The sequence below is a fragment of the Bos indicus genome, chromosome 17 (genome assembly GCF_029378745.1).
Source record: "Bos indicus isolate NIAB-ARS_2022 breed Sahiwal x Tharparkar chromosome 17, NIAB-ARS_B.indTharparkar_mat_pri_1.0, whole genome shotgun sequence".
Classification (NCBI taxonomy): domain Eukaryota; kingdom Metazoa; phylum Chordata; class Mammalia; order Artiodactyla; family Bovidae; genus Bos; species Bos indicus.
The window spans coordinates 21,984,347-21,999,621 of record NC_091776.1 but is presented as its reverse complement, the minus strand read 5'-3'; positions in this window follow the sequence as shown (position 1 = coordinate 21,999,621).

The following is a 15,275-nucleotide window of genomic DNA, read 5'->3' as shown; positions in this document are numbered from 1 at the left end:
CGCCAGGCTCCTCTATCCATGGGATTCTCCAGGCAAGAATACTGGAATGGGTTTTTCATGCCCTCCTCCAGGGTATCTTTCCAACCCAGGAATCTAACCCACATCTCTTATGTCTATGCATTGGCTGGTGGGTTCTTTACCACTAGCGCCACCTGGAAAGCCAGGTCAAATGATATCTGTATTTTAAAAGAAATGATACAGTAAAGAAAGAAATTATGATGTAAGACAAGGAGACAGGCAATGCATCTTGAGAAATATCCTTGAGCAATTAGTAGGAAAGTAACCTTGTGAATAGCTGTTAGGATTGGCTATAGCTGAAAACATGCATGGCAATATATTTGGAACAGGGAAAAAGGGTGGAGTGTATGTGAACAGAAGTGGGAGTGATTTGATGTAGCTGTATAAATTAATCTGTTATCCTCTGTTTGCTCCTATTTTATGAAATAGAAAGTGAACTTGGTAATGTGAATTGTGGAAGAAGTGTCAAATAAAAGGAGAAATGGTAGAGAACAAAAAATATGAAATAATTATCTTGGTTATGATGGAAATGAAAGAAATAATGGATCAGAGAAGTCTATGATGTTATGTTTAGGAGCATAGGGGTAGCCATAGAGCTAGGGTCCAAGGAATGTCCCATTAAAAATCAAACCTCTGTATTTCAGAGAGTAGGATGGATTCCTCCATGACATTACTGTTAAATGGAAATGAAACAAGATTATACATATATTGCTACTTTTGGAAAATCTCCCTTTTCCCAGTAAGTGATAACCTCTGCCAAGATTCAGCTAACATATTTATGAAACTTTCTCCAATTCCCAGGTAGAATTAAATTTCCTTAAGTTTCTTTCTAAAGGAGTTTCACATTGTAGTATTTCAAAATTGGCATTTATCATATTCAATAAAAATATTTTTAAATTACTTATCAACTCTATCATTTTCTCTGACTCAATGGACAAAAGAAACTTGCAATAGGGATGCATTTTATTTGTTAATGATACTGAATAAACTAATGAAGAATGCAACATGTTCATTTTTGTTTAGAATATGTGAAAGCTGGAGTGTTAGATGACCTTCGGAAGTTCCTGGCAGCCATATGATTTTGCATTTATATTTTGTAGAAAAGTATTCAGAGTGGATTTCAAACTGTTTTTGAAATAGGTTGATAGCTCATTTTGTGGACAGTGTTGAATGTTGCTCCAGCAGGCAGAATACATTAGCATTCAGCATAGAAAGGAAGTGGCAGCATATCTATTTCTGTAATTCCAAGCAAGTTATCAGTTCATTGGGGGGAATAACAGGCTAAGACTTCAAACAAAGTTAACTTGAACTCTCTAGCCTCACTCTTAGTTGAAAAATTCCCTAACAATGGTGTGTTGCTTCCTGCTGAGAGATTTGCTCTGAAAAATAAATGTTTTCCTAATTCTTGCATTGAGTGCTGTTGCATAACCTCTCTCAAGGCCAAATTTAGAGGCAAGTCTGCTTTATAGAAAGAAAAAGGAGGAACATTTTATTTCCCTTGTACAACTACAGTCTTCTCCATTTGTGAAAGAAAGCTACCTGACTGCCAGTCACCTGTTGTTTATACATTGTGGATGATCCCCAGTGGGATCCAAAATTTTTCACCCACATACATTTTATTCATTTTTTTCCAGGAATCACTATAACTTTTTTTATCCAGACACCTAGACCACAATCAGTTTCCTTAAAAGCCTATTTATATTGCTCTCTTGCTCAGATACAGGTATAAAACACTGTAATATATCTTTTTTTTCCCTAAGAGCAAAGATTTCTCAGCATGTGTAGTTTAATACCACATTCTGACTGAGGAATCTATTGAATAGAACATCACATAATCAGATCTCTCTTACTTAAATTTTCAGTAAACATTTTCATATTATTTTCAGTATGATTCTGAAAATTTTGATGTTTTTCATGCTCAAAGGACCATGTTCCTAATTAGGAAATGTGTAAATCCCTTTCTGATTATTGCTTAGTTCACTGCAGATAGTATAAACAGGAGGCTTACCAAAAAAAAAATCTGATATAATTATTATATGAAAGATAATATATTAAATTATTTTAGTATTTATTCATGGGCATAAATTCAATTTAAATGTATTATTGCCAAAACTTAATTACTTTTGTAATAAAAGTACAGCGCAAGGGAAAAATGTATGCTTATTCATAGATATGTTTATTTATTTTCTTAGTCACTATCATAATTATAGGAAGTGAATATCCACTCAACCTTTTTATCTCCCAAATATTAATAGAGTTAAGGTTTGCTATAGCTAATTTTTATGAGGTTATCATTAGTTCCTTCTAATTTTCAAATGAAATATAGATATATAGAATTTTAAAATTTGTTGAAAATAATAAAAAAAATTACTGCTGCTGCTAAGTCACTTCAGTCGTGTCCGACTCTGTGCGACCCCAGAGATGGCAGCCCACCAGGGTCCCCCATCCCTGGGATTCTCCAGGCAAGAACACTGGAGTGGGTTGCTGCCAGGGACCAGCCCCGGCTGATCCAGGGTATTCGAAGCGGGGACAGCGTCGGTGATCTATTTATTTAAATATTTATCAAAGATATAAAGAGTAATAGAATGAGGATAGCTCAGTAGGAAAATTCAGTGGAGAAAAGAGGCTGAGTAGCTTGGTTTACGCGGGAGACCAATAAAACTTCAAGACAAGAAGTTTGCACCACTTACGTCGGCCACAGGCGTCCTTCCATCCTCCGGAAGGATAGAAGACACTGAGGCCTCCCCGGTTGGATCTTATAAGCCCAGGCATAATTAGCAAGCATGGCGGTTTCCGCGCTCCAGATGGAGACGCAGCCAGAGTTAGAGAGAGAGAATGACATGGGGAGACCAAGTTTCAGTGAACAAGGCCTACACTTTATTTTCCGAAGTAGTTTTTATACCTTAAGTTGTGCATAGAGGATAATGCGGGAAGGGGTGGAGCAGTTCCTGGTCCTAATCGAAGCCAGGCTTTCAAACTTATCATATGCAAAAGTTCAGGTGAATTACATCATCTTCTGGCCAGGAGGCCTGTTAACATTTTAAGAAACTTATCTTTCTCTAAAGGTGATTATTCCAAAGCCAGGCACCAGCCTCCAAAAAAGCATTGGACAAAGCTGCATTCCTATAGAGCAAAGGTGAGGTGGGCTCAATCAAGAAAAGAATTAACTCAAGGGTCCAAGGTTACAAACATTGAGGCTACTACTTACATTTCTATACACCCATTATATCAATCAATACACTGCCAAGGACACAGTAGGTAAGGAGTATGGAGACTTAACAGCAAACATTGGCCCAATAAGTGAAAAACCCTTCACCAATACAATTTCTAATCAATCTTTTAACTACTCAAAGGAATCTGTGTTTAGACAGTTTAGAACATCTCCTGCCTCTCACAGTTGGGAGGCTCTGAACAATCACATGTGGCCGGAAAAACCTATTCAGGCAGGCTAGAGGATTTCCAAAGGAGTTTGTAGGTTGAAACACTGTCACACCCAGGAATTATTAACTGGAGCTGTAAGCTAACTCTTTTTTCAGAGAGAGGTAGTGGGGGACAGCCCCCCGTAAAGTCAGAGGTGTAGGTGAAAGCACAAAGCAGAAAGTAGGCAGACTCTGGTTTTGGGGGTAGATGCTCAAGAATTTCCAGGGGGACTCCTGAGGCTCGATCCCGCCTTTGCGTATGCCGAGCCTCCTTCCTCATGACCTTTGTCATGGGCGGAGTTCCTCACGCTGGCTCCCGGCAGTGATAGAATTCCAGTTGAGCTATTCCAGATCCTGAAAGATGATGCTGTGGAAAGTGTTGCACTCAATATGCAATATGCCGGCTCCCGGCAGGTTGCCATTTCCTTCTCCAATGCATGAAAGTGAAAAGTGAAAGTGAAGTCGCTCAGTCGTGTCCGACCCTCAGCCACCCCATGGACTGCAGCCTTCCAGGCTCCTCCATCCATGGGATTTTCCAGGCAAGAGTACTGGAGTGGGGTACCATTGCCTTCTCCAAAAAAATTACTAGTATAACAATAAAAGCATTTTAGTTTTGGGGAAGAGCAAATAATTGATGGAAAGTGTGTCGGGGGAGCATGGGCTACAGAACTCTTAATTTGAAAATTTTGAATCTCTCATTTTAGCAATAATGTTTAAATACTGATTATACCGGGCATGCATTTTTGCAAAAAAATAATACATCTGATTTTTGAGAAATATGAAAAAGATATCAGTAATAATTCATCCTCCACATCCTCCAAAGACATTCAGTACACACCAATAATTGTTCCACTCTATTTATTGAAATTCTGAACTACAGGCATATGCTATTTGTTTATCCTACACTGAGATGAAACTAAAAAAATCAATAAAATGATAAACAGACAAATGAAAAAAACAGACAGAAGAAGGAGCAAAGGAACTGTAAAATCTACAGCATGGAGAATCAACTCCTGAGTAACCAAGATTTGTTTGTACCATACTATTAGGAATGCATCTTAGTGCTTATCAAAGTCAAATAAGAACTTTTACTTTTTGTCTGATAATTTTGAAAATTCAAGCATCAATTTCTTGATATTACTACTGATATGTATAACATCTAACTTTTTAACTCACAAAACTAATATATAATATAATAGAGAGGGGGAAGTCAGTACAATGATACAAAATAAATGAAAAAAAGTTTACAAAGAAATGCATTCCAAGTGTCTTTTGAATGCTCAGGTATCTGTGCTTAATCAAAATACATTGCTCCAGAATGTTATAAGTAATTTACTTTAAACCTGAGATAGTAAGTTGAGTAAAAATTGTGTGTGTGTGAACTTTCCAATAATGGATCTCATCATTAGACATTCATATGCCTTTTGCTCAAACTGTTCATTTATATTAACAATGCTAAAGATATTTCATGAATGAAATGCACTTATACTACTCAAAGTTTGGCTTGTTTGTAAATACAGTTCACTCTTGACCCTCCCCATACTCAAAAATCCTAATATAGTTTATATTCAGTCTTGCATATCTGCGGTTCCTCTGCATCTGCAATTCATCAACTGAGGATACAACCAACTCTGGATCATGTAGTATTACAGCATTTACTACTGAAAATATAAGTGGACCTGGGCAGTTCAAACCAATGTTGTTCATGCAATGAATTTCCCAGTGAACCCTCAAACTCCCTGATAAAAGAAAAAGCCTCAATATATTTTTATCAACATGTATGTACATACATTCACACACATAATTGTTTGTATCCACCTAATCTAAAATAGATCTAACTTACTGACTTCTCTATCAAATTGCATAATGTTTTATTGCTAGCATATAAGCTTTCTTTTATTTTTATTTCATATTATTTTATTTTATAATCTATTAGTAATTTTTCATTGTAGTTATGTCCTATGCTGTATTTAGATCAAAGCCTAAACCACCAACTAATTATTTTAGTCTGTGATTTCCTGTTGCTGAAAAAAATTGCAGAAAAAGTACACCTCTAAATAATGTAAGATGAATTTTATCAGTAGACTCCATATTGAATATTTTTCTGACTTGGACAGCAAACTTATTCTAAAGTCTTTTGAATATTATGTAATTAAATTTTAACTAAAGTAGTTGATAGAATATTAGATAGTACTAAGAGTAATTATGTACTTAAATTTCTAAAGCATTTTATTTATTGAAAACCATTTGCTTGGAGAATGTTGAGTTTATAAATATTGTGTTTTTTTAATGATGGGAGTATAATATTCCAGTTTAAGCATATCCCAGGCTTTGTCAGGTGGACAAAAATACACATATGATTGTTAAGTCATATAACTTTCCAATTTTGGCAAACAACTAAATGGAAAGTGATGTAAAAGTCATCTAACCCATGGATTGTACCCCACCAGGTTCCTATGTCCATGTAATTCTCCAGGCAAGAATACTGGAGTGGGTAGCCATTTCCTTCTTCAGGGCATTTTCCTAACCCAGGGATCAAACCCTGGGTTCTTGCATTTCAAGGAGATTCTTTACCATCTAACCCATCAGGGAAGCCCCAAAACCATCTAAAGTAAATATTTATCTGACTAGATAAACTATAGAAAAAAAGAAAGAGGACTTCATTTTATAGAAGCTTTCACAAATCTGAGACAGACTTCTCAAAGGCTTACCCCTCCATTGTCCATAATTTAAATTTTAGAAACATGTATAATTTGAAATAAAATGTTCAGATAAGAATGCACACCCCTTTGGATAATCTCTTCACCAACTAAATCACAAGCATCTCTAGCATCTCAAAATTTATGCCTAAATTCCAAAATGTAAATATGTACATGTGAGTGTATATGTATATGCACTTATGTGTATCTATACAAGTATGCAATATATATATTTAATATGGATGCAAATATAAAACCTCAAAATAACTTTCATGTATGTATTAAATGCTCTTGGTTAAAAACTTCATATGTCACTCAGCAACTGTCTCTTTATACACAATCAGAATATCAAGTAATTTAACCAATTAATACACATCTTATAGTTTTATAGCTCAGGTGGTAAAGAATCTGCCTTGAATGCAGGAGACCCGGATTCAGTCTCTGGGTCGGGAAGATCCTCTGGAGAAGGGAATGGCAATCTACTCCAGTATTCTTGCCTGGAGAATCCCATGGACAGAGGAGCCTGGCAGGCTACCGTCTGTGGGGTTGCAAAGAGTCAGATATGACTGAGTGACTGATACTACACTATTAGTTTTAAGAACTGGAACTCTGTAAGATAATACTTCACTAATCATGGAAATACATCCACTTTTCATCTTAACATCAACTGGTAAGGTACTAACAGATTTACAATATTTATTCCCATTAAGAATAGAACATAAAACTTTCAAAGCAATACAAAATTAATTAACAAAGAAAGGATTTGTTCTGTCACTTAGTCGTGTCCAAACTTTTGCGACCCAATGGACTGCAGCTTGCCAGGCTTCCCTGTCCTTCATCATCTCCCAGAGCTTGCTCAAACTCATGTCCGTTGAGTCGGTGCTGCCATCCAAATATCTCATCCTCTATTGTCCCCTTCTCCTCCTGCCTTCAATCTTTCCCAGCATCAGCGTCTTTTCCATTGAGTCAGTTCTTTGCATCAGGTGGTCAAAGCATTGAAGCTTCAGCTTCAGTATCAGTCCTTCCAATGAATATTCAGGATTGATTTCCATTAGAATTGACCAGTTTGGTCTCCTTGCAGTCCAAGGGACTCTCAAATCTTCTCCAACACCTCAGTTCAAAAGTATCAATTCTTTGGTGCTCAGCCTTCTTCATGGTTCAACTCTCACATTCATAGATGACTTCTGTAAAAACCATAGCTTTGACTAGACAGACCTTGGTTGGTAAAGTGATGTCTCTGCTTTTTAAATATATCTTTGTCATAACTTTTCTTCCAAGGAGCAAGCGTCTTTTAATTTCATTTAATTTCATTTTAATCTCAATTAATTTCAAAGAAGGCTTTAAGAGGAAGTAATGAAATTAGAAATTTTCATCTCTCTTCTTTCCATTTATAGTTACTTTAGTAGTAGCAGTTAGTCATTCAGTCGTGTCTGACTCTTTGTGACCCCATGACCTATAGCCCACCAGGCTCTTCTGTCCATGGGATTCTCCAGGCAAGATACTGGAGGGGATTGCCCTTCCCTTCTCCAAAGGATCGTCCCAACCCAGGGATCAAATACAGGTCTCCTGAACTGCAGGCAGATTCTTTACCATCTGAGCTATAAGGAAGTCCCATAGTTACCTTAACTAATACCAACTCTAACTTTCCTGCTCCCAAGACATAAGCACATGGATATCTATTTGTCTATCTGTTTATCTACCTGTCTATTTATCTAACACAATTACTCTATCTTCAGTAGAATACTATGAAATGTACCAAAATTGGACAAGTAGTCGAATACTATAATTGCTATGTTCCTCAAGCTGTTCAGAAAGAGGTGTATACTGGTAATACAAAACTATCACCTTCTCTGTAAAGGTAAATTATTAAAATACCCCCAGGCAGTGAGAGTTAGCATGAGTTAAGAGCAAAGAAAAATCTGTTTGAAGAGATACATTTTAACATCTGGAATAAAGGACTAAATATATATGATAATATTCATAATTCAGTTTATATTTTGCTTCTATCAATATTGGGTTTTATATTTGAATATAATTTATCTCAAACAATGATTTGAAAATAGAATGTTCAGAAATATTAGTCAGTTATCCACTACATAATTTATCTAAATACCTGCTCTTTGTTGCCAAATTAAAGAAAAATCAAAAGCTCCTATGTATAAGTTATCTTCCATTTTCTTGCTTGATTTAAGACATACACAAAGCTAGCCTGAGTATCTCCTGATTTTTAGTGACACCAAAAGTTCTTGAAGGAACAAAGAAGTGTACTCTATTCTTAGGGTACTCAGGGTTATTATTCACTGTTCTGTTTATACAATATATTCTTGCTTTTATGGTTTTCTTTATATTAGCTCCTTCTGTGCTTTGGAGCTCTTTTCACATGTATTTCACTATTTGTTTTCTGTCCCAGAACAGCCTGTAGTTGTTCTGTATGAACTAAGAAAGGAATATTTTTAAACCTCCTTTGACTACTAGGGAAAGCAGAAAGAAAGCAATTTTAAAGGAAAAATATCTGTATGTACTTGTTGCTTTAAACACATATGAAAGACAGTTTAAGAGACTGTACCCTCAAGGAAGAGTAGACGATTATTTATTTAGTATCACTCATCAGGAATACTAAGTGTTCAATTATTTGTCCAGTCTTTCTGAGAATCAAATGGGTATTTACAAAAGCAACCAATGAGGGATTATTTTAAGCTAAGAATTTAGAAATATTTCAACTTACTTGAGGTGAAGAAATAGGCATAAATAATAAAAAATAATATGTACCTATTATTAAGCATAATGTACCTTGAACTAGACTTTGTGGGTCTTGTGTAAACTATGATTTTTTAAAGTTTCAGCTAATACTGAAATATTCAAAAGCTTGGTTCTGCATAACTTAATGTGCTTAACTACACTCTAGATGTTGCTTCTTATACTATCGTGGAAGCCAGAATTGAATTTTGACTGTCTATAACAAGGTAGCACTATGTCTAATCTTCATTAAGTCATACTGTACTTCCACCACATTCCAGCCTAAAAGCTAATCTAAATTCTAAATTTTTGGTTGAGAATTATGTTTCCTTTTTGGGACTGGATAAGGAATGGTGAATAATATTACCAAAAAATGTATATGGTGTGGAATACCAAAAGATCCATAAACTCAGAAAATCTCTCTGAGGTATTTTTCTCTGTCCTTCTGTCAACCAATTGCCATTATGAACTACTGCAAACTGGGTGTTGGGCATGGATTTGGACTGTAGTCCATTCTCTGTTCTCCAAAATTCACATTTATTCTACATGCAAAACACATTCATTTTGTCCCAGCATTCTGAAGTCTCAATTCATTTCAGCAAAAACTCTCTAAAAGCAAAATCTCATCTAAATATTCTTAACTAAAAATGTTCCAAATCACATCATCTAAATCAAGTATAAGTGACTCTGAGTATTATGTGTTTACAATGTTTCTGCTGACTGGACATTCTGAAGAACCTTGTCCATTGCCCATGTATGTCAAGGGGAATCCATGGCTTTAGACAAAAGGGGTCTCCACACATCCTTCCTGGGCAACTTCACCTCTATTTCTGGCTTATGCTAATGATTTATTGGATCCATAAGTCACATACCTAATATTGCCAGCAATAAGATCATCCTCCTCATTCTTGGCATTCTCTCCAGAGCATGATTATTTTTGACAAAAAGATAGGCTGATAATTTTCCAAAATATCAAATTCTGGTTCTGTTTTGCTTAAGAGTTTCTTATTTGAGCCATCTTTTTTTTTCTCATGTTTTATGATAAACGCAAAGAGAAGCCAGACTACACCTTCAACACTTTGCTTGCAAATGTTCTCAAATAAATATGCAAGTTTATTGCTAACAATAAACAATTTCTACTTTCTGCCCAACAATAATACACAATTCAGCCAATATATATTTTTTGCTCCTTTATAACACAAATTTCTATCACGAGCTTCAATATTTGTAGTCTCCACCCATTATACAATTTCTTTTTTTTTTTAATTTTATTTTATTTTTAAACTTTACATAATTGTATTAGTTTTGCCAAATATCAAAATGAATCCGCCACAGGTATACATGTGTTCCCCATCCTGAACCCTCCTCCCTCCTCCCTCCTCCCTCCCTATACCATCCCTCTGGGTAGTGCCAGTGCACTAGCCCCAAGCATCCAGTATCGTGCATCGAACCTGGACTGGCATCTTGTTTCATACATGATATTTTACATGTTTCAATGCCATTCTCCCAAATCTTCCCACCCTCTCCCTCTCCCATGAGTCCATAAAACTGTCTTATGGACCCATTACACAATTTCAAAGAAACTTCTACATGTCAAAACATTTGATAAAGAAGTACTCCACTTCCTGGTGGTTCAGATGGTAAAGAATCTCCCTTCAAAGTGGGAGACCTGAGTTCAATCCAGGGATCAGGAAGATCCCCTGGAGAAGAGAATGGCAACCTACACCAGTATCGTTGCCTGGAGAATTCATTGGACAGAGGAGCCTGGCGGGATACAGTCATGGGATCATAAAGAGTAGGATACAACTGAACAACTAACACTTTGTCTTCTAAGTGCCAAAATCTGTACTAGGCTTCTTAAGCTTCCATACTGCATATCACAAGCTGGGTGGTCTAAAACAGCAAAACTTTATTCTCTCATAGCCCTGTAAGATAAAGTCTGAAATCCAGGAGTCAGAAATACAGTGGTCCTTTAGAAGATTCTAGGGAACAATCTTTCCTTGCCTCTTCGCATTCTGGTGGCCCCAAGTGTTATTTGGCTTCCCCGTACTCTTGCCTGGAAAATTTCATGGATGGAGGAGCCTGAGGTCACTAAGAGTCGGACGCGACTGAGCGACTTCACTTTCATTTTCACTTTCCACTTTCATGCACTGGAGAAGGAAATGGCAATCCACTCCAGTGTTCTTGCCTGGAGAATCCCAGGGACAGAGGAGCCTGGTAGGAGGCCATCTATGGGGTCGCACAGAGTCGGACACGACTGAAGCAACGCAGCAGCAGCAGCATAATTCCAGTCTCTGTTTACCTCCACCTTAAAATATTCTTCTTCTCAGGATGTTTGTGTCCTCTTCTATTTTATAAGGACACCACTCATTCTGATTTAGGGTTCACCCTAAATTTAGTATGATATCATCTCAAGAACCTTAACTAATTATATCTGCAAAATTCTTCTTCCAAATAAAGTTACATTTCAAAGTCACAGCTGAGGTTCCAGCTGGATGAGGAGGATGGGAGAGAGAAAATAGTTAAAACATTATGCTTTCTTTCCATAAGGTAAGCAATAGCAACTAGAGTCAAAAGCTGTTGAATCTGCCATAAAAATGCAATCTTCTTATGCTTTTTTTTTTTCTACTTTGATTCCATGCAGAGTACTGTTTTCAACACACCTGTATGGACAGACAACCACCAAGTATATCTAGTGGGGAAGACTAGAAAATCTCTAGGAATCCTGGCTTCTTTGGATTGGTCTTTTCCCAGAAGAGTTATTTTGAAGTTTTACAAGGTTCATAAATATAAGACACACTCAAGTTTAAGTATATATCTCCACCTCAATTCAACCTCCTTTTTCTTATTCAATTCAGTTCAGTTTAGTTCAGTTCAGTCGCTCAGTTGTGTCTGACTCTTTGCGACCCCATAGACTGCAGCATGCCAGTCTCCTCTGTCCATCACCAACTCACGGAGCCTACTCAAACTCATGTCCATCACATTGGTGATGCCATCCAACCATCTCATCCTCTGCCATCCCCTTCTCCTCCTGCTTTCAGTCTTCCCCAGCATCAGGGTCTTTTCCATTAAGTCGTTTCTTTGCATCAGGTGGCCAAATTATTTGAGTTTCAGCTTCAGCATCATTAAATCTAATGAATATTCAGGACTGATTTCCTTTAGGAGGGACTGGTTTGATCTCCTTGCAGTCCAAGGGACTCTCAAGAGTCTTCTCCAACAACACAGTTCAAAAGCATCAATTCTTCAGTGCTCAGCTTTCTTTATAGTCCAACTCTCACTTCCATACATGACTACTGGAAAAACCATAGTTCTGACTAGATGGACCTTTGTTGGTAAAGTAATGTCTCTGCTTTATAATATGCTGTCTAGGTTGGTCATAGCTTTTCTTCCAAAAAGCAAGTGTCTTTTAATTTCATTAATTAGTTAATATTTTTCTTGTTAGATATATACTTTTGTCTCTTGCTCTAAAGATTTTACTTAAAATTATTGTTAAAAAATTTGAGAATATTTTCATTCAGTCCAGGAAAGCTGAGGTTTATTTCAAACCAGAAAATAGACTTAAAATTTTCAACTTATAACATAAGCTTTCATCAGTTATTTCATAACACTGGAAATGATGCTAGATAAGTTTGATTCCAGTCATGTAGTTTACAGCTGAAGACAATGAGGGCAAAGATATTTAATTTCCCAAAATCATATAGCTAATTAGTGACAAGGCAGGAATTGTAAGTTCTTGGTTTTACAGACTAAGTCTGCCGATTTCTCTCACTTGCAGACCAAGCCCTTTGCTTTTTGTTGATCAGTTCAGTTCAGTCTCTCAGTCGTGTCTGACTCTTTGTGACCCCATGAACCAAAGCATGCCAGGCCTCCCTGTCCATCACCAACTCCCAGAGTTCACTCAGACTCACATCCATAGAGTCAGTGATACATCCAACCATCTCATCCACTGCTGTCCCCTTCTCCTCCTGCCTTCAATCTTTCCCAGCATCAGAGTCTTTGCAAATGAGTCAGTTCTTTGCATCAGGTGGCCCAAGTATTGGAGTTTCAGCTTCAGCATCAGTCCTTCCAATGAATATTCAGGACTGATTTCTTTAGGACGGACTGGTTGGATCTCCTTGCAGTCCAAGGCACTCTCAATAGTCTTCTCCAACACCTCAGTTCAAAAGCATCAATTCTTTGGGGCTCAGCTTTCTTTATAGTCCAACTCTCACATCCATACATGACTACTGGAAAAACCATAGCCTTGAGTAAACAGACCTTTGTTGGCAAAGTAATGTCTCTGCTTTTTAATATGCTGTCTAGGTTGGTCATAACTCTTTTTCCAAGGAGTAAGCATCTTTTGATTTCATGGCTGCAGTCATCATCTGCATGGATTTTGGAGCCCCCAAAAATAAAGTCTGACACTGTTTCCACTGTTTCCCCATCTATTTCCCATGAAGTGATGGGACTGGATGCCATGATCTTAGTTTTCTGAATGTTGAGCTTTAAGCCAACATTTTCACTCTCCTCTTTCACTTTCATCAAGAGGCTCTTTAGTTCTTCTTCACTTTGTGCCATAAGGGTAGTGTCATCTGCATATCTGAAGTTATTGATATTTCTCCCAGCAATCTTGATTCCAGCGTGTGCTTCATCCAGCTCAGCGTTTCTCATAGTGTGCTCTGTATATAAGTTAAATAAGCAGGATGATATACAGCCTTGATGTATTCCTTTTCCTATTTGGAACCAGTCTGTTGTTCCATGTCCAGTTCTAACTGTTGCTTCCTGACCTGCACACAGATTTCTCAATATGGGGCAGGTGGTATGGTCTCCCACCCTTAAGAATTTTCCACAGTTTGTGGTGATCCACACAAAGTCTTTGGCATAGTCAATAAAGTAGAAATAAGTGTTTTTCTGGAACTCTCTTGCTTTTTGATGATCCAATGGATGTTTGCAATTTGATCTCTTATTCCTCTGCCTTTTCTAAATCCAGCTTGAATATCTGGAAGTTCACGGTTCACGTTATTTTTACTGATGGTGTATCATAAAAATGACAAGGACTTTAGTTTTCTCTGCTTCTCTGAAATGTTCCTGCTGAGTCCTGGGACTCATATGCTGATCTACCTTTCTCCCTGAAAATTTCAGCAGCAAGTAGGGGCCCTGCATAGTGTGAGTTGATGCTCAAACTGTTTAACTGGACTCATCTATTAAAAGATATATAGATAAAAATAATCAACTCATTTCTCTATGAAGGAAAATCAAACCATTATACCTAAGTCCGATATTATGGGACTATCTAATTATATACACGATGGGTAGTGGTGTTAATAATGCCTATTTTTTTTAAACTTTTCATTTTTTATTGAGGTGTAATTGATTAACAATGCTGTATTAGTTTTGGGCATACAACAAAATGATTCAATTATACATATACATGTGGCTATTCTTCTTTACATTCTTTTCCCAATTCGGTTGTTATATTGAGCAGATTTCCCTGTCCTATACAGTAGGTTCCTGTTGGTTGTGTTCAGATAGTCATGTCTGACTCTTCATGACCCCATGGAATATAGTCCCCCAGATTCCTCTGCCCACAGGATTCTCCCAGAAATAATACAGGAGTGGAGTGCCATTTCCTCTTTCAGGAGATCTTCCTGATGCAGGGATCAAATCCATCTTTTATGTCTCCTGCATTGGCAGACGGATTCTTTGACACTAGTACCACCAGGAAGCCCTATTTTAAATATAGTAGTGCATACATTTGGAGAAGGAGATGGCAACCCACTCCAATGTACTTTCCTGGAGAATCCCAGGGATGGAGGAGCCTGGTGAGCTGCCGTCTATGGAGTGGTACAGAGTTGGACACGACTGAAGTGACTTAGCAGCAGCAGCAGCAGCAGTGTGTACATGCCAACCCCAAACTCCCTAACTACCCCTTCATTCCCTACTCTTACCCTTCTGGTAATCATAAGTTTGTTCTTTATGTCTGTGTGTCTATTTCTGTTTTATAAATAAGTTCATTTGTATTTTTTTTTCATGGAGGCAGCCTAAATAATGTCTGTTTTAATACACTGTTTTAAGGATCAAATGAGTCAGCATAGTGAAAATACCTGACATATAGGAGGACATAAGTGAATCTTCATGTCCTTTTTACTACTTAGCAGATGATATAGCCCCCCCAAATTGAAATAACACAAACACTGAGTCAAAGAGATATCACGGTAGACATAAACTAAGAGGTCAGAACTTTTGACAGTATTTAGACAAAAGAGAAATTCAAGATTTTTAACACTGACACTTTCTCAAATGTGTCCTGTTTGCTGCATCAGGTGCTTTAGTAGTTTGAGAGTCATTGAATTTTAGAGCTGGAATGAACCTTACATACATGCATGCTAAATCACTTTATTCGTGTCTGACTCTTTGCAACACT